Source organism: Trichoplusia ni, chromosome 1 (assembly GCF_003590095.1).
Source record: "Trichoplusia ni isolate ovarian cell line Hi5 chromosome 1, tn1, whole genome shotgun sequence".
NCBI lineage: Eukaryota > Metazoa > Arthropoda > Insecta > Lepidoptera > Noctuidae > Trichoplusia > Trichoplusia ni.
Window position 1 is genome coordinate 18,241,428 of NC_039478.1, and position 24,371 is coordinate 18,265,798.

The 24,371-nt window shown below is 35.6% G+C and overlaps 1 protein-coding gene across 2 annotated transcripts in view; it reads right to left on the bottom strand.

The window, feature by feature from the left end:
• LOC113497812 (mitochondrial cardiolipin hydrolase-like) overlaps positions 1-24,371 on the bottom strand; it is a 113,207-nt gene that overhangs the window by 52,490 nt on the left and 36,346 nt on the right. For both annotated transcript variants that reach the window (XM_026877573.1, XM_026877564.1), the window contains exon 5: positions 4,774-4,812. The gene's annotated coding sequence lies outside the window, so the exon portion shown is untranslated. The remainder of the gene's footprint in view (positions 1-4,773; positions 4,813-24,371) is intronic.

Genomic DNA, 24,371 nt, shown 5'->3' on the forward strand with positions numbered 1-24,371 from the left:
GTGCCCCTCTTTGACTGCCTTAAAGTTCCACAAATAATGTTTACCCCACAGAACAATTCAAGGACCATCGAGAAAAATAACTCATACACATAATTTTCATAACAAAAACATGCAATAATACTTAGAAAACCGTTAAAAGTACGTTGGCCAAAGATCTATGGAATTTATTCACCCCATGGAAGGAGATCGCATTTCCATTCACACACGACAAAACGAACAAGGGGAAAATTGTAAGTACTTCAAGTAAATTGTAATAGGGCTGGCAGTATGATTTGATGGCGCAATATATCGTCAAATAAATGTCATGTGTTCGCGAACACAATCAGCCTTCGATGTGACTGGAATAATAAGTGTTTGCCAATTTGTTTGAAATATTGATAAGCGAACCCCTTTCTTGTATTGACAACCCTACACTGATGTTCTACAAATATGACTGCTCTCTGGAATGATATGCATTGAATTCATTTCCCGATTTGATTTGTATTTTGACAATCTGTGCAATGATACTGGTAATGAAATAATGTTTGGTAATGACGGGTCAATATTCGTAGCACGAATTTATTTACACTATATTGTAATTTCACCATCGTCATGTCGTAATTCTCCCATCAGCAATCAATGGAAACATTAGAATGGAACAGTGGGCGATGACGCGCAGCATTCTTGGAAGGCGGGTGAGCTTCGAGCAATAAGCTTTTATATCATCAATGAATACATTATTCATTACCTTGTCAAGGAGAAATAAGGTATAATAGTGCTGACAATGGTGTTTTACAAATACTTAATGATGACTTAATATTACGTGTTTCGTATGGCCGGCCATTGGAAAGTTTGACTTCAAATAAAAGTGGTACAATTACGATTATATCTATTTTTGTATTCTTTAAGTTGAATTGAGAATATAAAGGGATTATTTGTGTTTGAGAATGTTTAAGGAATGTCCAAAGAGGTCTGGACTCCAGGTCGATGTGAATCGACTTTCACCGTTGCATTCCTTAACGGCTATATAGAATCACAACATGTGCACTGGGAGCTGAACAGTTATGTGAACTAAAGCTACTCCAAGGCGCTTCGATACTTTAACCTATGAATGACATCATGTGAGGTGATCGACAACTATACTACATTTCTGCGTACACATTTAGATACCATTTAAAAAGACTGAAAATGAGTATTACATGTTTAGATTTGGGAAACTGAATTTGCAATCGCAAAAAGATTTTAGAAAAAAAGGTTAAAAAGGTTTTATTTTGTTTCTAAATTGCATTTCTATTCATCAAATAAACGAGCCATGCTCTTATTTGATTACATACTAACCACAAACATTCTCACGCAACCGCCATTTAAAACCGCTCAAAATTCGCGCATATGGCACACAAAAACTGTTTTCGCTACCCCTAAGTGACAGTAGCAAAGGGAAACAATGCATCTGATACACATCTACTCGCGCCCTAAGCACGTACCTATAAGTATAGATAAGTACAGTAAACCGATAACAGCGAGCAACTTTACAATACGCGGGTGAAATAACTAAAGTTTTAGCGAAACAATTTGAGGAAAATCGCGTTTTGTATCACAATATTTTGATCTATCGTTAACGTCTTTTGAATTTGCCTATCATGAGTAATTAATGTGTATTGATTGTATGGCTTTTTGCACATAAATAGTATTACTAATAATTATTCTCATTTATTTAGCTTATTTGATCCCACTACTAATTAAATCTAAATTGTGCGCGACGTTATCAGAAACATAAGGATTAATAGACACAATAACGTATCCACCACAAACAACACGAATGCCAAGATAGAGTCAAAACAATTGAAATGAAAATCTCATAAAATATAAAGTATCGTCTTACATACTATTAAATACAGAACGTTTTCTGGCATGAAAATACCAGTAGAGTACGCTCGGCGGTTCCAGGAAGCGTATACTCACAGATAGAAGCAAACAATGCAGTTGATTTTATCGAGCGTCACCCTATTATGCTCGTAGGGTGTGCATGCATCGTGCCGTACCTAGGTGGTGTGCGGATAACGGCAACTTGTCTAATAGCCGCGACATGACACCGCCTCACGTATGCCTTTGTGGACGTGCCAACTCTCGAGGGCTGTTGACGAGGCGCATCGAGGGTGATGCTCACTTTTAAGTGGGCTAACAAGCGAATTACGAGTTTGTGAAAGAAAATTGATAAAGAGAAGATTGAATCAGGCTTTATTTTCGTGCAAGTTTGACAAATATTTTTATTATTCAATCGCTACCTGAATCATTTGAATTTGATAAAGCGGTTTCCGTTATTAAGACCCCCAATTTCAGAACTTCAATTTCATATTTATGAAAGCGAATAATGTTAACAGAAACACATAAACTTGAAGAAAACAGCCGCAAACAACTTGATTACGCATTCTAAATGGGAATTCCGCAAGTTCCACGGCATTAGCCCCTTGAAGCCATCGATCATGCGCCACAATGGGTAGTTCTGTGAACGGCTAAATTTGCAGCAGCGGCTGATTTATGGCATACTAAGATAACGGGCCCGATACCATCACACTATTATTACTGAGAAAAAAGCAATAATGCCAATTAATTTTATGGATTTTACGTGAAGGTATTTCTTATTCTGTGGTAGGATTATAACGCTTTCCATAACAAGCACTTAATTTCAATAAAGGGAAATATTTATGAATGATGATTAATTAGGATGAGCATTAATGATGAACACTCTATGAGACTCATTAAAATAAGTAAAATTGTCGTCTTTTGCCACCGAGAAAACGAACCTAATTCGAATGAATTCTGAAAATAGTCACTTTTATGATCACGTTTAAGCAAAAAGCATCCAATCCCCTTAAAAGTACTTCAAGCCACCCACGGAACCGCGATAGGTACTTAAAGTAAAAATTTCATCAAGGATATGAAGTGAAAGCCTTAACCTAATACTGTAATGGTTTCCAAGATTTTCGCATCAAAAACTCGCGAGGCATGTCATGAATGGCAACTCTAACCATTGTATTAATTTCGACCAATGCCTGTACTACGAAGCATTTAAATGAAACTGTTGTTTTGAAAGTGAGACAGCGCTATATTCTTCGCGTAGCGTTGTCTCGCTTATACAGCTACCAGCTTATCAGCTAGAGAGAGCTTTAGAAGTTCATAGTGAGCGCATTCTGACTAAAGTAAACGAAGGCGATAGTTGGCATAGCAACAGCGCGTTACACAGTCCCATAGACCCGTGATAGTAACCGTATCCCTTATTTAACAATTCATAGTTTAGATTGGCTTATCTGTGGCGGAAATTAACACCCAGGCTATGATTTTAGCATGTGTCCCATATTGTTTCCCACGTAGCTTTGTTGCAATGTATAGGTATGTTACGTTTTTGACTGATTTGAAGGGAATTAATATTTTAGATGATAAGTGATCTAAAGTAACTTAATATTTCTGCGTCTGTTATTTTAAATATGGGAAAATGAGTAATAGCTAAAGTATGCGTTAGCTTCAACAGTAAACAGTATTTTTCATTTTTATTTAATTTAAAGGTAGAATCCCTTAGAGCCGAGTCCAAAAAAATATTGGCAGTAGCATATTATCGCAGTTGGCACACATACCTACAATTACAATACAATAAACGAAGTTAAACCAAGGACGGAACAGTGGTATTAAAATGAAAAATAAATCGACACAGGATTATGTTACTAAGTGATACTGAGTAAGTAAGAAAGAAATATGGCCGACAATCCGTATGGTCCATAATAGGACCCTTTACCCAGGAAACGTCAGTTATAATAAAACATTTATTGTTACAATACAGAGAAAATATCAAATAGTGTGTTTTTAAGGATTCATAGTAGAGGGGAATGTTATGACAGCGGGCGTAGAGACACAAACTGTCAGGTCTCGGATGAGCGCACTAATTACATTGTGTTAGACTACTGATTTACGAACAAAATGATACAGCTCGTACACATTCATACTACTTATCCCTAATTTAGATATCATTATTTTAATAGATCAAATGTTATTGAGATGGTCGTAATAATATTGAACAGCTGACTTAGGAACTTCCGAAATTTGTTAATTCTGTTTTTGTTCGGTCTTGAAATGGTGCAATCGAACTAAAGCAAGATCGAGTAACGATTCAATCAGCGTTGTTAGCTGTCGATAGAGCTTAGTTCCAATTCCTGCCACTGCACGAGTTGGCGCTAGTATTACATAGGTTCTAAAGTACCAATTCGATTGGAATAGAAATCGATTCTCTCTGTAGTAAGCATACAGGTATTCTGAATAGACTTCAAATTAATACCTTATTGTTATAGCTAGCAAGAAGATGTATTGTTAAGGATATCAATATTCTGTGGTATAATCCCTAAGTCGGTATCAGTCTCTCGATACTGCAAAGGATTACACACAATATGAATTTATTATTACAGAATAGTCTATCGTAACCCTTGTCACCAAACCAGATATTGTTTCACTAACAAAGGAACAGATAAGTTTTAAACCTAAAACTTTTTAAGTAATAATAAAACAAATATTGAAGACAACATAAAAAACATTAAACCTACAGAAGACAACGCAAGTTCCTGATGCTCGACGATTTTAGTCTTAAAAACAAATACATTTTTAAGCCAGTAAGGGGATATTTGCTTGAATACAAAACCGTCAGGTATCGGAGACTTGCGTCGGCGCGCGTAAGACAGGCTCAGTATTCCTTTGTCAGAAATCGCATAGCAACAGTCGATATATAATATTTTGAGCTATGTAACTCACGTTATCACACGAAGTTATCGGGTAGTGAACTCGATGAATCTGAAACAAGCAAACGAAATGTTAATGATCGATTACCGGATAGTTCCTTATCAACTGGTTTATAGCCGTAGACATAACAACGATGTTTTTAGGCTTAAGATTATAATATACAGTTTAGTATTATTATAATATTGATAACTGTTCATATGCAAGTGTCGCGAAATTATTCGTTATAATCAAATGGAGATAAAACCAAGTCTTCTGTGATAAGCTCTTTACTTGGTCGGGTTAAAATAATGATGACCTTTATGTCCTTTTAAAACACATTTTACGAGTATATTGTTAAGAATATCAATAATTCATATGTAATTATGATCTGCTATTTTAAGACATCGACATATTGACAAGCAACTATCCGAAGCGACATTGTTGCTAACACAATTTATTTCTGTGAAAAAGCTCGCGCTAAATATTAAGTCGTTACTTTACTGATAACAGTTGTATGTACATTTTGATTATGATATACCGAAAGCTACTGTCACTGTGACCGTTTGTTAAAAAACAGTCAAAGCTTAGGCTAACCGCAAAGATTTGTAAAACCAAAAACAATAACACAAAACATTACCAAATTTTAACAAGGTAAATACAACAAGGACTCGAGAAATGACTTAAACAAATTCGAACATGTCAAAAACGATAACAAAACTCGAAATACAAAAACAAATTTTATGTGATGTAATGGAGCCTTATTTAAAATTCAAAACGCGTAATTAAAAACTTGGAATTCGGGTTTCCGAGTTACCAAACCACGGGAACATTCCCATTTCAAGAATTTATTCCAATAATTACTCATAACTATTCATAAGTGACAATTATTTATTATACACCATTATAATAATATTTACCTAGTTAATTTAATCACTTATAATACCTGTGAACAGAAAGGCTACACAACGCATGCGTTTGCTTGACTTTAATTTATAAGAAAAATGTTATAAGATTAATGTGGACAGTGTTATTTTTTTGTCTATCTCGCGTTTCCTGTGCCTTCACACGAAATAACTGAATCAAAAAGAATTTACAAGTTAGATAACAATTTGAACAGGAAACAGAAATATGTAACTAACTACAAAGAATATTCCGACATTATTTATAATTGGATGTGCAAATTACCATATTTCGTACTCGAATAAAAGTATAATCGTTCATTCAAAATCCGTTCGGTTAGCGACCGATACGACGTTATCTCCACAAAAGCCGTTCACACAGTTCCAAGCCGACATGATGGATGGATGAAAAGTTTCCACGTACTTGAACACCAGTGTAACACAAACCGTGATACCGAGAGTAAACACTTGCATTTGTATGTAGACCAATGGGCCAACTTACACCAGTAGACTAATGACGAAATCAAAGCTCAAGTGATGGGCAAACATTAAGTGTACGCCAACATCTACCATACAAATTGTGACGAAGCATTACACGCAACATTCAACTTTAAATTAATTAACCAAAGTTTAAAATGTAATTAACGTTTTTACCGAATTGTTCGTTTAGTAGTCTCGTGAGTATGTTCGTAGCGCAGGTTGCCGTCATGTGTGACATGGTTTTAAAGACTTAATTGGACGTAGTGGACGCGAGGATATAAGACTAATTAAAAATAAATAATTAGTATGGAAATTTGAATTTCAAGTGTTTTGGCTCATTACCATAACAATATAAACAAAAAATATGGCATCACTAATGATTTAAAAAAACATGACGATATAATGTTTATCTAGTATCAAACGAGTGAATGACCTTTGTATTTCCCTAGTGCAGGACGCAGGCAGGTACACGCGTGCGTGTGTGTCTGTGTGTGTGTGTGTGTGTGTGCGCGCACAGACTAGGTGCGCCCCACCTGCGTCAGACTTCTAATCTCGGGCTGCACAAATATTATTTGTATACCTAGCACAGTGTGTGATACTAAACTCTACAGTCATGCATCCTGTTTATTTCGTATTTACATTCCGACACAACAAACCATATCAATATTTAAAAGATATAATTTGTGTATTACAACAATTTGTGTATGACGACAATTGTTCAGCGAGCAAAGGTGCGAAACGTATCCGCATCGATATTATCGTTTCAAACAGATGATTACAGATGGATGACCGATAGCACAACACAGTTAATTACTTAACTGTTAAATAATCAAGTGCAATACTTTTTTTTAATATATACATAAAAAAAGGTCAAACACCTTATAAAGAGTCAAGTGTATTTCAATGATTTGCATTCAGAGTTCTTAGATGCAAAGCTCAACGTCTAGACGGATGATAAATACGTGAAGTTATTCGTCATTAAGTTGTAACAACTAGAAAAAACAGAACGAAAAAGCATTTTAGCATTAGATAGTGCAACAATGGAGCCAACATTTACCAACAAGCAATACGCGATTCAGTAAACAACATCGGTAATGCATCGTGATATAATTTCAGTAATGGCCGCGGGGTGGCACATAAACAACAATTTTGCAGCGGCCAACCACCCACAGCTGCAATGCAGAATGCGGCGAGATTTTAAGCCGAATGCGGTCTTTTACAGTTACGTGTCTACCGTGCTTTTTCAACTATTAAGTTCGCGATTTAGTTGAATAGTTTGCAGTTTTGGTTGAATTAACAATGAGCCGATTAGACTTTCATGTCTTGATTAAGAAATTTACCTTTCGAGGTAATTTAATATTCGAGCGAAATGTGGTTTCCATTAGTGTTCAGATTGGTCGGGTCTAATTAACCCGTTGAGGTTTCTGGCATTTTTGTTGTGATGTGTAAATAGAGCTTATGGAATGATACGATAATATAGTTAGTCTGACCAAAACCATTTTGGTTAATTCACTAAGTGAATAATAATTAGCGTCTGGACTGAAGCCAATTAAGTGAATCATATACGAAAGTTCAGTTACACGGCATTATAAGATCACTAAATATATACATTTCGTGCTTTAATTTTTATTTGCACAACTAACCATAAATTAAAAAGAGATGGAAAATAGATAGTATGTTATCTATTGTTTTGAATAAATTTTAATTAAAATAAAGGCACACCTAGTTAAATCTGTTGCACGCCACACGTAAAGCGAAACTTTTGTAATTAAAAACAACGGACGATAAAACGAAAATATTAACAAAAAGAAGTAGAAGGAGGTTGAACTAAGTTGCATGCAAAGAGTAATAACAGACAATTGAGAAACACCCAAAACACCTAACGGCCGTGGAGGCACGAACAACGAACAACTCAACACTTTATTTATACGTAGAAAAGTTGAAAAATCTAATTTTCTACGCAGAGGGCGCCGCGAAGGTGGGTGCATTGAACTGAACTCGCCTTCGGAGAAAAACTAGACAAAAAATATTTGGCAACGATAGCGCAGCTGAAATTAGCGTGAGAAAACTGCGCCTAAAGTGGATTCGGATGGGAAATTGGCTAGACTTCGAGGTGAACATACATTTTGTCACACTTTTTTGCAGTTTCTAATTTCATAACAACTATAAATCGTACTACGTCTTTTGAAAACACTTACAGAATTTACGTAGACAAATTGTAAAAATAATTCATGAATTTGAACGACGAAGTTTTGGAAATTCTATTTCAAGAACCAGTGTCTTATAGAGCAGAAATCACAAACTGCTATAAATCTGTGACGACGTAACAAAAGACCTAAAATCAGCACAAATCTGAGAAGTGCTCACAAAGAGAATCACTTCAGACAATACAAGTAATATCTCAAAGCAATTCTAAGACAAAACACAATAAATAACAGTATTAATATTAACCTAGGTAATATAGTTTACAATGTGCACCATGACAATAAACTACGGAGGAGATAAGGAACTATTAACGAAGGTCAACTTTATGACGGTCGAGGTGCAGTTATCCTGCCGAAGTACCGACTGGTTACAATATTGTAAAACATCCGACATTGTTGCAAACATTTACACCTGACTCCAGGCATGATATTATTCTTAAGTTTTATCTGTGCTAAGAATCAGCATTCGCGTAACGGAGTGCGTCCATTCGGCTCAAATGGTATTAAAATTTTAAAAAGGAATCGTTTTGTGGTGTCGAAATATTCATGCATGACGCACGGAGTAGATGTACATACATATTAAGGTCTCCAAACCAATCCCGTTTTAGGGATCAGTGAAGTTTCTTTCTTCTTTTCACGTGTTTAAAGAGCTTCTTAATTATATTGATAATTATAATAAATCAACTATCGATGATGGCGCAATTTGACGGCATCAGGTGATAACTTCTTATAGCAGAATGTGTCATAATGAACTTATATTTATTGATTAGATATTTGCCAATCAAAGACAGACATCAGTTAACATTATCTAAGTCAAAGTTTCCTTCAATACCTAAGGAATAGTGATAAAATATATGACTGTAGTAAGATGTTCAAGGTTCAATACAGTTTAATGTGTGAAGTGGTTTGGTCGCCTCACACGGGTACAATTGAATGATCATTGATATTGCTCCCAAACAGTAAATGATTACATTTCTATTGACAGTTTTATGTTCGTCTTGTTATGCGGCGTACAAACAGCCTAAAGGTCAATCGTATGCAGCGGGACGAGTGAGAACTCGACTATGTAATGAAGTATCGAATACGATTTGCGTCTCGGGAACGTGTCAAAAACGAAATGATGTCAATGTCAAGTTCATGCCGCATATCGCGTTCAATTTCATGCGAAACATTCAGATTTTATTGTGTTATGAACGAGACGATATTTGTTGGAGGAATTTAAGAATGACGTCAAACTCCACTCAGACACAATTCAGAATCCTCCCACAGTGACGGCTTAGAGAACCTAATATGGTAGTACGTTTTTAAAGCTGTTAGGAATCGACTATAAATTCTGCGATTTGCCCAAAACGATACCTGCCAATAACATCGATAAACTCAAAGCACCGTTTTTTACGTTCAGGCTTTTTAATATAAACTCTTTTACGCAAGAAAACCGCTCTCCATTTAGTAATACAAGTATTTAGTTTATTTACCTCCCTCCGCCCAAAGGCAAATAGAAGTGACATTGTCTGTTGCCCTTGGCTTCGACCCGACAACTTCAGACAAACCTGTTCATTTAGCAGATTTAAGAGATCAGAGGGCTCATACAACACGGTCGGTTTATCCTAAAGAGATTCAATGTAAATCTCTTTACTTTATCGTGATTACTCTTCCGCCGAAAGGAGCCGAACGTAAATTTTGGCCTTCGCTTTAGAACGTCAGTTCAATTTCTTTTATGAACGACAGGTTGTCCGCGGGTCTTGGAATGTTCAGAGGGTTCGTTAGACCCCATACAGATCGATAGCTCTGTATGAATGATGTACCAATGACACGTCTTACAATAAAATATAAGTATCCAAGTCTTTAACTCGATGGTAATTCTTCGATGACGTCATAAGTTCTTTTCTATCCGCTTATCAAGTTCATTACTCTTAGAAAGAATCATAGAAGAAATTATCGTAATGTGACGTCGGCACTTTTTATTTTACGTTATATTTTGTTCGAAGACCGAATCAAACCCAATTACGATCAAAATAAAAACCATTTGACTGGTTCATATTTTTCAGTATTTACGTGACACGTCCATTTACTCATTTTTACAGCTCAAATAAATTTAACGACTGAAATGCCCAGGGTACTAAATGAAATTCATTCAAAGATTCTATTCGTTCGTAAAAATCCATGTAATTTAGTTGAAGACATTTGCAGAATTGAATAATACCCTGAGACATTTTCTTGATGGAATACTGTAATAGGTCTACTGCGAAGCTTTCATTTTGATCTTAAATTCTGAAAATTTAATAAAGCTAATCAGTTTGTTCAAGTAAAACAATTTATTTGCCTTGTACACGTTTTCTCACTAAATTACTTTCGGTTACAATTGTACAGGCTATCCTAGAAGATAACAAGAAATTATTGCGAAAGTGTTTTGTAGGAACCGCAATGTTTTGACACTGGATCATTTGTGACCAGCATCCAGTATAACAAGGAAGTCCTTACTGTACGACAGTTTCGAGTGTGAGTGTCCTCTCCCGGAACATTGGAAGCATGGCGTCTGGAAAGCCCTCAGCGCAGTTATTACACAAATAATATGGGCAGGCTCCGACGCGGGCGAAAACATGCAAAAGGCTTGATAGACCACTTATACTAAAACACTAATCCTGTAAAAGCACTGGCGTTTGTTACAAAAAGATAGCGACCGTCCATCTACTAAAGCTCCTGTATCCATTTCTAAATTAGAAACAGTATAAATTTATTGGTTGTTACACAACGCCACCGACGCTCATAATTTTCCGTTTTATCTCTAAGTCAATCACGCAAATGGTACCTACCTACATAAAGCACCCCTCATACGTCATATAAGGCAGTAACTACATTGAATAAGTCATGCATAGCGTTTATTACTGGTATGCGTCCGACGATGAACAAAATATATTTTTTTATCATGTCATACCATGTATGGGCTGCTTTTACAACCCCATATTGTGTGACCATAGCACAGGGCATTGGTCTGACGGAGGCGATTTTGGTTTGCATATAAGGCTATCTATAAATAAATCTGATGGTAAATGATTGTAATAATTTTGCGGTAGCAGGACAGGTAGCCTCATGGTATTTGTGACAGTTATCATTTGAACCTAAAACGAAAGTACATATTTTGGTCATACGTGAAATAAAAGTTTTTTTAAATTACCTACTGCTCACGAATTTCTTTATTCGTTTCGAAACATTGAATAGGTAAGTTACTACCAATTACTATTATTGAAAAACGTAATAAATTGTACAAATGTTTTTGTCTCCCAAAATGAAGGAAAGTCGCTGAGACCGTTAAAATCATAAATCGTGATGAAGACGCGACGGCACAGAGTTATCGGTCGTTGTCACATAACGCTATCGTTCAAGATAACAATTATGGGAGGTCACGACATTTCAACGTTTCGTCAGCGGCTAGTGGAAACTTTACTTATTCTTCTTATCATCCAAAGAATGTGACAAAAAGTGATATTAGTATTTGAATTTTGTAACGCCATGTTGGTAATTCATAACACTCGGCTACGGTGCTCGATAAATGTGTTTGGATTCATGATAATGGACTCCCAGTGGGACGAAACTGACTAACGTTAGGATTTTATTTTAGTGTAAACATTTTACTAATATTATTAAGTATATTTAGAGGATATTTTTTACAGTAATACATTCAAATAACTCGAAATTTCTTATTTTAAACAAGAGCATCTGTAAGCTCGTTTTTTAAAAAACCTTTCATTCTGTATAACAACAATTTGTCAGTAAACCTTATTTAAATATGGCGCAACTTTTAAATTTAATTGACATCATATTAAAATGAGCGCCGGTTTTATCAAAATAGTATTTGGGCCGAAGTAAATCTTATAACGTGAGCGTAAAGTTGAAAATTAAATAACAAGAATGTCTTCAGAAGCAGCGAACCCTTATGGGTGTTTTTATAATGGTAATTATTTACTTAAGCCAAAAGATTTTTTATAGTATGGAGGCTAATTGCAGTTTCGCAGAAGGACTGTGTTGACACTGGCACTATAGTTTCCGGTTTAACTTTTTTTAATCTCGGGTCTGTTTACACGAGTTGGAAACGTTTTGGCACGATCCCGTTGAGTGATTCCCATGAGAGGCATAAATTCCCCATGGTTGAAATAAAAAAGATATAAACGTCTGATAAAAGAAATGTATCGTTTTAGAAATACTCTCAGTGGGTTTTAAGACGTGATAAAAATAATTTTGAATGGATTCAAAGTGGGGAAACCCATTCATGTGTTCTTTTGAAAGACACATTTTAGAATACATTATGACATTTAAACATAACATAACGATATAATAAACACTATAAACATAAAATGAGCGTTTATTTTAAATGTAATTTATCAAACTATTTACGGAACTTGAAAGTGATTCTAGCGGGACTAATTCAACCAAAGATATGGTATATGGACATCGTATTTTCGGTTTTGACTGGGAGAATAACAAATAATAATAATATTTTTAAATTAGAGATTATTTTAGTTGAAAGCGAAATTCCTTATTTTAGTTAATCCATTGGGTTACACATAACGTGCCCACACGCAGTCAATTCTAAACGCCAAAAAAAACGTTTGGGGTCCGATTCCAAAATTCATTAGCGACGCGTGCGCATTATGCGGGTACCATTTTACAGACATACGTTACTATATTTATTAATGACTTAATAATAATAATCGTCCAGTCACTTTGTTTGGAATGTTCCCGTATTGGCCCACGCTAACAAACCATTGGGATACGGAATATACAATTGACTGCGACTTTTTGTTTACAAAGTGTAAGATTAAAATGTGTATTGAATAACCCGCATGGCAACATTAGCTGTGAAAGTTAAATACGTAGTTAATATTATGTTCTGAGGCGGTGCTTATAGGCGTAATAACTAGACAAAATGACGTAATATGTTGTCAGGCAAGAGTGACTACGTAGGTACTGGCACTACTAGATACATGATGTGTAATTACTATTACCTACAGAATATGCATACAATATTTTACGAATCAATACAATATTTTTTACGAATCAATACTATCCCTTATAAAAGTACCGTGTTTTCCGATGTGAAAACTGAGAAGATAAAGTACTAATTCTTTTTTTTTTCGTACTGACACATATTCCGTTCATTGCGACTCGTGAAAGCCAGGAAACATGGCTTGACGTTGGCAGCTTGCTACGTAGTTAAATCTACAAAGAAACGAAAGAATACTACCTAAACAGTGATCTCAGTATGTTTAAAAGGCAAATATTGTCATTCTCGGAATCCAAATTGACTTAAGATTTAAACATCAACCTAGAATCGTCTAACAATAACATCGATTCTCTAAGCAACCCTAGGTCAGCCGACCTAAATTTTCCTCGCGATTACAGAATGACAGAGCAGCGTCAAACACTTATCTTCTCGCAAATTGTATAAGTAAACTAGGGGAGACTGTTGCTATGCGGTCAAAATGCCGACGAATGACGAAATATTATTTATCTATGATAATTCAACAAAATAAACAACGTTTTATATTTTTACGAGCGGTCCTTCCTTGAATCAGTTCGTGCGTACAAAAAATCATACTTTAACTGACTGGCCCAGATTAAGTTGAGATAAATTCACGTAACGGTTGGGTTAATTAATTGCAGCGGTCTGCAATTTATTGGATACTCAATCTTACGTAGGTAGCTTTTAAAGTAAATATCATATTACTTAAAAAAACACAAGTGCAAATTATTGTTGACAAAAAAAAACTTAAATTACACGGTAAAAGGTTTCATATTCAAGGCAACGCCATAAGGTCATCGGCTGTTACCGTACATACCATAAAAATACACCATCGCAAAAACATATCGCACACGGCCGTAACGATACCATCTTCTTTGTAAACCTTATCATCTGACTCAATTTTGACATCATTAAAATCATTTGAGCCGGCAGCCGTAATTACGTATGAGTCAGGGCCCTTATGACAAAATTGGCAACACGTACGTTGCATGCAACCGCAAAATGTGGGTTCAAATTGCTAACATATCATTATGGGGCTGGGGGTAAGATATGAGATAACAGTTTAAATTATATTGACGGCCCTACACGTAAATGTAAATGGCTACAATTAAAATTGTCATTAAAAATATATGTTATTGTTTCATTTAGATACTGCTTTCGTCGAGTTAAGGTTTTGTTTTGATGTGACGTGTTTTAAGCGATATCGCTTGCAGCTTTTACAATGTCATAATTAGCTTTACATGTAGACAGCTGTTATTGGCTTGACTATAATAATACTAGTTTGTGGTTGGGAAAAAAATACTAAAGGGAAGTAACAATGCGTTTACGTATTTGCCATTGACGTAGCTGAAGATTTTTTCTGCTCCACAGTTCAGATGTATCGGCTGTAACTATTCACGCGGATTCCTTGAGACTTTCTTTGTAAATAGGTCAGAATACATATTAGCCCACTTAAACACGGTCGTTGCCTCGGCTAATGATTTACAAAACTGCATAGTTTTTGTAAAATAGCTCCGTCAAGCGTGCGCAGTAAGAAATAAAACTATTAATCATTGAACTAAGGGACAATATATATGGTAATAGTGTCGGTCTTTCCATACGGCTATGAGGTACACAAAAGGCCTCTTCACATAATAAATTCATTTCGGCTCCTAAACAAAACTACAAAAAGAATTTGTTGAATGCATCTTTAAACAAAGTTGGTTTTTGTTCGGCCCGAGTTAAGTAACGTTTTAGTTGTTTGTAATGCACTCCTGTGTCTGTATGTAGTAGCTACCATATTTAACAATTGTATACTTCATCACCTGTCTATTCGTCAAAGATATTATTCATCGAAAAAGCTATATTTGTCGTAATGAATAGAGCCTCTTTAGAAGGAGTTTTGAAAGTCCAGTGAGTTATTGAGTGAAGTAGACGGGCAACATCGTCCTAGCGTCAAACAAATATTCGGCAACAAATCAGCGTACAACGGAAGCAATAACATATTAACAAGAATTATAAGAAGCTTTAATGAAATAAAAAAATCAAATGCAGGAGTCGTGTGATGTCAAACGTGTCCTACTTTAGATTATTTATTTATATGAATGTCTGAGAAAATACATATAATAGCCCATTCAAATGTATATAATATAGTGCTAACGGGTTGTATAATAAATCAACAACAATTCATAGTATTAATACGATTGAAATGCAAAGAACCTCACTTTATTTTCACAATGGATGGAAAACTGTAGGACATTGATTCATAGACAGACAAGTATATTCTTTATTTACATACTCACGGTTATGATCCTTGACTGATTAAGTGGAAATACAATTACTTACTGCCAAGTGATTAGTCAAACCACAGTTCGAAATATTAGGGGTAAACGTTCACACTGGAGTTATCTGAACATCACCTACTGACTAATACTCCCGGGCTCCCGGCACTCACTACGAGTAATGATAAATGCTTCTGTTATATTCATGGGGTTAGATTTAGGCTTCCGGTAGAGGTAATAGCTGTTGAAATGTTGGTGCATGTTGTTAAAATCACAATATTGGCTAAATTATGCATGAGATACGCTGGTTTATAAATAGCAGCTTTGTTGGTCTAAGGGCGATAAAAACCAAATAGATTGCATATAATAACTACAAACAAAACATTTATTTACCACCCCGGAGAGTTAATTAATACAAACTCATCATAAATATATACAAAACATACCTCCATTAGACCCCCCACAATAAAATAAAACAAAAAAAGTACAGCAAACTTGAGACAAAACAAAACAGAAAAAAGACCGTAAACAATTTTATATGAATGATCATAATTACTGCGCTATTTAAACGAGATAGAAAATAATTACAAAATAGCATAAACTGCGTTTTAACTGTTTAATAAAACGTTAAGTTTTTTACGATAGTTATTAAAAATAGCGGAGATGGCAAACGGTTTATCGGGATATCGGCACAGTGTATGTATGCAGCGGTTCGCGAAATAGCCGTTAAACTATTAAAGAACAAACAAGTTATATTCGATTACGGCGACAATGGCTGGGGTGCTTTTTTCCAATATTGCACATCATTTGTCACTCGTCCTCTTTGGGGGTCGCCACAGGAATAAAGAATGATGGTGTGTGGTGCAAGGGAAAAGAAGGCAATTTGATACGAGTTGGTTCGAGGATATTTATAAATAGTTTACTAAAATAGTATTTAAGGTAATCGTAAGTTCTGAATGATCTAAAGTCAGCTTTTGATCGTATGTATGTCATTTGGTCGCCGTGTGAGGTTTTGAATATATCAATTTGTAATTAAGTTTCCCACGCGTAGTTTTTGCTCAGTACGCCTATATTATTCAAAATATCACTTAGAAGCCTTTGTATTAAACTAAGTATCTGCTATTAGTAAGTATTACAGAGCAATAAACAAATAATAACCAAAGCAAATAGAATTAATAACATAAATCATTTTATTGCCATTTATTAATAGCAGGCGGTGCTATTAAAAACTCCCTTTAATGCAAATTATATAGCCATGAAAAAATATGACCAGGTTCTTGTGTACATCTTTTTTAATTGTTTCATTTAAATTTACCCAAGGTGCATCTTCAATAACCTATTAATTTACTTAGTAATTAGTAAATGGTAATTTAAATAAATAACAGATATTTTTTTTTAAATCTTTTATCTAATAAAATATAGAGTGCTATAGTTTAAAAAACGCTGAATAATTTTCCTCAGATCTTAGTACAGAAGAATAAATCTTGTTGAACCCGCTACCGCTACCTCTTATGGTTTACACCGCAACAGAACTAGAGCAGCCGCCGACAAACCAACTGACGATAAGTAGTGGATTTAGCAACCATTATACCATTTTCCCGACGTTTACAATGATTAATGTGGCCGCAGCACACTACACGACAATCTGCCGCAATTTGTACGACTCCGCCACGCGTGAAAACTAAACAAAACAGTCTGTGTGAACCGTCCTCAGCCATTGTCATGCCCGATATTACGATTGTAAACTTTTATAATGACAATCATGAATAATCACCGTCCATGTATGAGCATTCGTGTGTGATCATTTGTTACTATAATTTCTGGGTCGCCATTAAAATATTATATTTATTTACATGGTCTCGTACGTAAACACCGGGTGGTATTTAAAACTTTAAGTTAATAATTAATTATTAATATGTTAAACAAGTTGAGCTGTTGATAGGGAAGCATAATAAATCTTTGGGTTTATTTGGTTATTTAAATTAATATAAATTTTAACGTCAAGTTCATCTTTGCGTGAAGTGTGTTTAATGTGTTCGGAACAAAAACGTCAATTATCTGTACCGATGTATTATTACCTTTACATGAGCGTTATCTGCTCGAACTACTGAGTAATATATTTAAGTATAGATAAGGATGACATACCGATGACCGCTATGAGTAAAACAAAGCAAAATTGTGCAATCTGGGGCTTTTTTGTTAACACACATAAAACCTTGTAGCTCATCAAAAATTGAAATCTTAAATTAATGCAAGTAAAATAAATAATTCGACCAGCTACGAAATTTTATTTTAGCAATAAGCCTTGCTTGGACGTAGCAATATATACACAAAACCGTAGCTACTAATGTGTGATAATGATCAAAATAAAACACGATCAAGTACCAGCCACCATAAGTCAGTATATTATAAACAAAACGAATCCGTCCATGTGACTGTATCACGAGGAATGTATTACTTACTGGTACCGAACAAGACTGTTTTCCTTGAGGATATAGGTATAAACTAGAGGCTGCTAAGTTATTTTTATTAATATGTTAAGTTATTACTGCGGTCGCAATTTATACAAACATTTTATGTCGTCGATTTAGCACTGACGCTGCGGTTGTGTTATTGCAGTGAGTCCCAAAGATTTTGCGTATTATAAAATATTAAGATTGGCGCTAAACAGAAACTGAAACAAACAAAGAAAATCCAAATAATTCGGTCACAATAATTTTTTAAAATGTTCTTGAGATCACACTGTCTCAATTCTTTGGGATAATTTTCACAAACTTGCCTCAGTTTACGGTTAATATAAATTAAATATTGATGAGTGTTAGCATGTGCACGTGTATACATACGGAACGTAAGGCTGTGGAGCGAGGGCTCGGCTGCCCGGCTGGCGGGCCTGAATGTTTCATGAGCTCCAGTGGTGGTTTAAAATCAAAAGTTTATTTATTCATCAGGGTCACAACAAGCGGTGTTTACGCGAACCGTCGCAATTGGATGAATGGAGCTGATTCTATGTTTGCGTGAAACAAACACCGATTTGTATTGTTTGGAAACGATCGGCTTCCAATAGCTTAGGGACGAAATGTTGAGGAAAATGCGAGACGCGTTGGTTTCTAACGTAAATGTGACTTGATATTGGGGACAGAACTACCTACATTTATCAAGAGTAATATTGTTTACTATTTGTTATTGAGAAGGTTACGCCAGTGGTCCCAAAGGGTTAAGGGCAAATTTAGTAAATACGTTATGTTAGTACATTTTTCTTACTTGAAGTGAACTTTATACATTGTCATTTTTGAAGTTCTATCCACACAATATAGGTACAATACGTGCTTATAGAACAATGATTTGTCATCTATCAATATACAATTTCGAAATAAACATAGTTTTCCTTAAACTTTAAATAGAATTAACATGGTTAACACAGACAGTGCAAGACAAAACCGACGCGAGCTCAAAGTTCAATTCTAAAACAATGTGTTTCGTTTATTTCCATACAGTTTAATTTCATCACTAACGTCAAATAGTAAAGCAAATCACGTGTAGCGGGCGATTAATTCCAAGCATGTGTATTGACCTAAGAACAATGATAGCCAGAAACTGTTACTACATTAATGGCCGGTAAGTTGCCAAGAATCTGTAGCGATCGACAGATGGAGAAATAATGGCTACTTTCACTGCATAGTACATAGAACATACGTCATCCATAATACTCGTGTATAAGGATGTAATGTCGTAAGCGTAGGTTTTCAGACCAGGCTGTGGAAGGTAGACGCTGCCCTACTCCGAATAGTGGTCTATTAAGCTTCCACAAATAAAATAGGGTGACTAAACGATCGCTAAAGGCCTTCAGGACAGAACTGAATAAAACCTACATGTTTAAAGTAGATGGGAAGATAATTGCTTAGAACATTGTAAGAAGGATTGTCGTCCTTTAAGGCTTGAGGAATACAGCTAATAATGACAATGAATACAGGTTATGTAGCAACAAAGGTATAGCATGATGATGAATGTGAAGACACAATTAAAAAACGTTTGTCGGGTCCTCTAATGATAGTGAAATGAGAATTTCGCAGAATCAATGTTTATTGTCCTTTGCAAATAGTAAGCTTTAGCTATTTTCGTACTGTGGAAGAATTCACTGTCATACAAGGCAAGTAAATATTCTTCTAAAAAGAAAATGTTCTTATAAAGGAAACTCATTTCGCAAAAATCCTTTATATGACAGTCAAAAATAGATTCGAGGATGTATTTTCTGAAAGTAAGTTTCGGGGAATAAAAAGAATATATTTATTGTTAAAAAACATTGTGACATAACACCTACGCTCCACCTAGAAAATGGCACTACCATTGCTGTGATAAACACCAAAATAGAACTAAACTCGACCTTCCTAACTGGCCATTCCAAGTTCTTTCGTCATTTGTTATGCAAAGGCGTAAGTTCACAAACATCCCCGGGTTACGTTAAATGGGGTATAGTGTGCAAATTTTCCCGAACGTAAGCCATTTTATATGTGTTTATCCACATTTAACCCGGTGGAAAATCAACAGGGTACAGTTTGACCGGGACGGGTATCAGTTATAGTATGGTCCGGGTATAGATTACTGCTTTAGACCTTAACCCTCGATAATACTATTACGACTACTGACGTTAATGACTACTTAAATTAAGAGACACTTTGGTAAGTTTAATTAAGCTTCGATGATGACGGTCCTTTAAGTATAATTTGTGAACCAATCCCTGGTCTTATTTATAAATTGTTTGAGGATGTCAATACTGTTACGTAGCAGAGATATTCGTGTGCGCGTACAATTCCCATCGGTATACACCTTGTAACGCAATAATGTGAAGTGAACAAACGGAAAGCGGTTGTAAATCAAACAGTTCAACACATTTCATGAATGATTTGTACTTGCCCCACAAAACCTCGGTTATTACTACCCTATTCTATTAGCAGTTGGTACGAGGCATTATGAGTCATCACGACATCGCAATAAGAGTGAACACGGCTGTACAGTTAATTTAGTTTTGCAATGAACAGTTGCATGTCAAGGCCTGAATGATCGTACATTTCAAGTGAAAAGCTAAAAGCGACGGATTGAAATATTGTTTTTAAACGTAAAATAGAGCTCTTTTGTTTACGATTTTTTTATAAATTGTACAATAACTAACCGTAAAGTGTGTAACCGTGTTTATTTAACAAACGAAGCGATATGAGTATGTACTGAGCGGCTAAACTATTTCTCTGGATAACGTCTTTTGATGATATTCCCACGCTGCTGACAAAACGGCTGTCTGCAAGCAGAATATATTTCCTGCTGATAATATTTATGCTGAAAGTAATTTTAAATTTGCTTCGCGAAAAGAAAATAAAGCGGAAGAAACTAGGTTAATAGTGTTAATCTGTGGGTGATTGTTATAAACGTTGGTTGCTGGGCACACGAGGTTGGGAATAGATTCAAAATATTTACTAGATGTCCGACTGTTGCTCAACGTCATTTTTATTTCAACGGTTCCAAGCATTCCGATAAAGAAACATGATTGGTCTTTTAAAAATGTAAGTCTTATTGACGTAAATTAGTGTTAGTGTTGATGTATATTTAATCGTACTCCTCATGTTCTCGACTGACGTAACGTTTTCCCGGATAAATAAATAACGCGAGTACAATTAACGTCGACACTTTAAATTACGACGATTCATTAAAACTAATGGCAAACTTTAACCCTGTACTGCCAAAGCAAGAACAACAATTCATAAAGACGAAAACGAACGACATATTTATTGTTGTATGAGTTCGCGAAACACTACCGCATTGTAAACTGGAGGTGTAGAGGCACGTGAGTTGACGCGAGCCGGTAACTTGTGCCGCGTCTAAGAATAGTGTGGATCTATGTAAATCATAGGATGAAGTCGCGGCCGGGGCGGGCGTGCGGCTCGATGCGGCCGCGATACCCGCGATACCTGCACGTAATATATTTAGCGGACGCTTTGAACACCGCGCACACCCATAACATCGGTTATAAACCCGGTGATAGTAAAATTTACGCTCAAAATATAAATAAACTAACCTTCCGAACGCACGGCCCAATACTGGCGCGAAACTAAACGTTGTTGCTCCAACACAGCCGGTACTAAACGTCGTGTTACATTCTGTAAATTCTGTTGTATCTCATTGACTCGACCGCTTGACTATGTTATATATTGCTGTTAATTCAGGCAATATATGCAAATATTCAGATACATTAAGGTGAACATGAACAAACTCATAAAACTTCATGATCCAATTTAATTAACATAATCATATAATACAAATGCAAGCGGGTATGTGTCTTTGAACGGGATTTTCCCATAGAAGTAGGTATTAGGTAAATGCGTGAACCATAATTAGATACGGTAATGAGTTAAGCGTTATACCACAGATGCTGTGGCAGACCCATATAAGTGCTAGTACATATAACGTTTCTACCGAGATAACCAAAATACTCTGAGCCGGAGTAGCAAGCTGAAGCTATTTTTTAATCGTGTATCACCTAATACAAACATTAAACCAGGTAGTAATTTAATAATAAAATGGTTTATTACAAACATAATAATAATAACGTAACGTTTTACTTTGTATCTTCATTTAATATTACGTGTAACTATCTTACAATAGGCAAAAAATTAGATATTTCTGTGTAAACGGGATACATTTGAGTTTTTATTTTTATTTAATACATTTAATGGGTCTATCGTGTTCCACCTACGCGTACGAATATAAAACACATTCAGCCTATTCGTAGGTCAGTCTTTGTTTCCATTTACCGTTATGGAGGAGAAAAGGGTTTTAATAATGAGAGCAGCCACCCATGTGGACAGCGCTGCAATTAACAAATTGCTTACTTTAAAACCTAGCTTAGTTATTACAAAGGGGAGAGCTTTATTCATGTGTATGGAGAGTTAGTATCGATCGATAAGCGTACTGTTATACAATAAGCAAAGCATTATATCATAATTACTTTATGGTGATCATATGTGAGAAATTTGTCTGCGACATGACCATGATTGCAAGTCCTGTAAACCAGGATCAATTATGATAACCCAGAATACGTCCATATGTCAATAGATATAGATAATAAATACCTTTACATTCAGATTTCAATACTCATCACGAATTTCAAACACTCCAATAGTACTCACCCTGTAACAAAAAGAAATTACAATTAATACTGAGAAGAAATCGAGTTAACGAGAAGAAAATACATTAATTACGGGGACAAATACACGAGTCCTTACAAATGGGGAGTGAAGTTAAGCAAGACCACTCGAATGTCCCTCAAGTGCCCCGAAAAGTCTAGACCGGACGCATGTTGGACAATTAATTGACCCAACTAGGGGACGGGGGACGGTCATCCCCTCAGCGTCACCGAGACATAACTGCATTATGGTGGAAGCCATTACCCTGAATGTTGAGTGTCGTCCGCTACGTTTTTAATGTGCGGGGTGCTAGGGAATCTATTTTAGGGACCATTATATTAATATAAACTGCTTTAGTGCCGCTAGATTATTTATTAATCGGAATAATGTTTGCGGATTCGAGAAGGGGCTCTTAGGTTTATATATTAAATCTTGTACATTATTGAATACGGAACTGTACATTCAATTTAAGCTTGAAATTTTCTTAGCACATGTATAGCACATGCATAGCACAACTATGTTCTACCAAAGGTATAGTAGTAAATCAATTACAATCTGAAGTTCAAGTAACAAATACTATATCCCGTCGCAGCAAGTAAACGAAGTAAAATACGAAGCTGTACCAAGCCCCATGAAGCATAAACTGAGTCAAGTCAAAATCAAACACACCAACCCACATTAATTACTCGAAACGCTCAAAAACCTTTTAACAAAATGTCAAATAACAATGAAAAGTTCTAAAAGCAATCTCGAGTTCCCCACACAGAATACACGTAACGAAACTTCCAAGGACAGCCTATAGGGAAGTTCGTGAAAACCTGGAGATAAAACGTGAATCAATCCAGAGAAGCATAATGCTTTAAGTACGGTTATAACATGAACCCATAACGGATGCTGTAATTTAGCGGATGGGGATGTTTGATGCTGTTAAACCGTTTATTTTAGAGGAAAAGTTGCGGTTTTTTTGTCTTTATTGGTCCGGTTATAATGAGGCCATATTATGTGCCGTTTAAGATACGAAAGAATTTTGATGCGTTGTCGGCTTGGTGTTCCTTAATGTATAGATATGTTTCAACCATAAAAGTTCTCCCGGTCTTTTTATAACATCCAATATGTGAATACTTTAAATGCTCTTATATTTCAGCTGCGAATGAACGGATTATATTTTTATAAATTACGGAATTATCCGAATATTTCTCTCAGTCTGCAAAACGTTTCACCATTAAAACCAAGCAAGACTTATGTACGTCATTGCGAAGTATGCGTTACATTTCCTCCTAATTCATACAGTATTCCGTGCATGTACAATTATAATTAGTACACTAATTGCACCACTACGTATTTGAAACGTCCTTCGACCGCATTTTTACTCCATGCGGGCACGATAGACGAAACCTGGCACGTGAAACTAGCATCATTGGCATAACTATAAAATCGGCTGTCCCACTTCAATGCTATGTATGTCGCAATCATATCGGTAGTAAAATTAAACTTTAATAATACGGGTTATCGTAAAACATACATGAATAAAGAATAAAAGGGTTCCATTATGATGCACCAAAATAAATAAACCTTTTTGAAGTTTTGATAGGTTG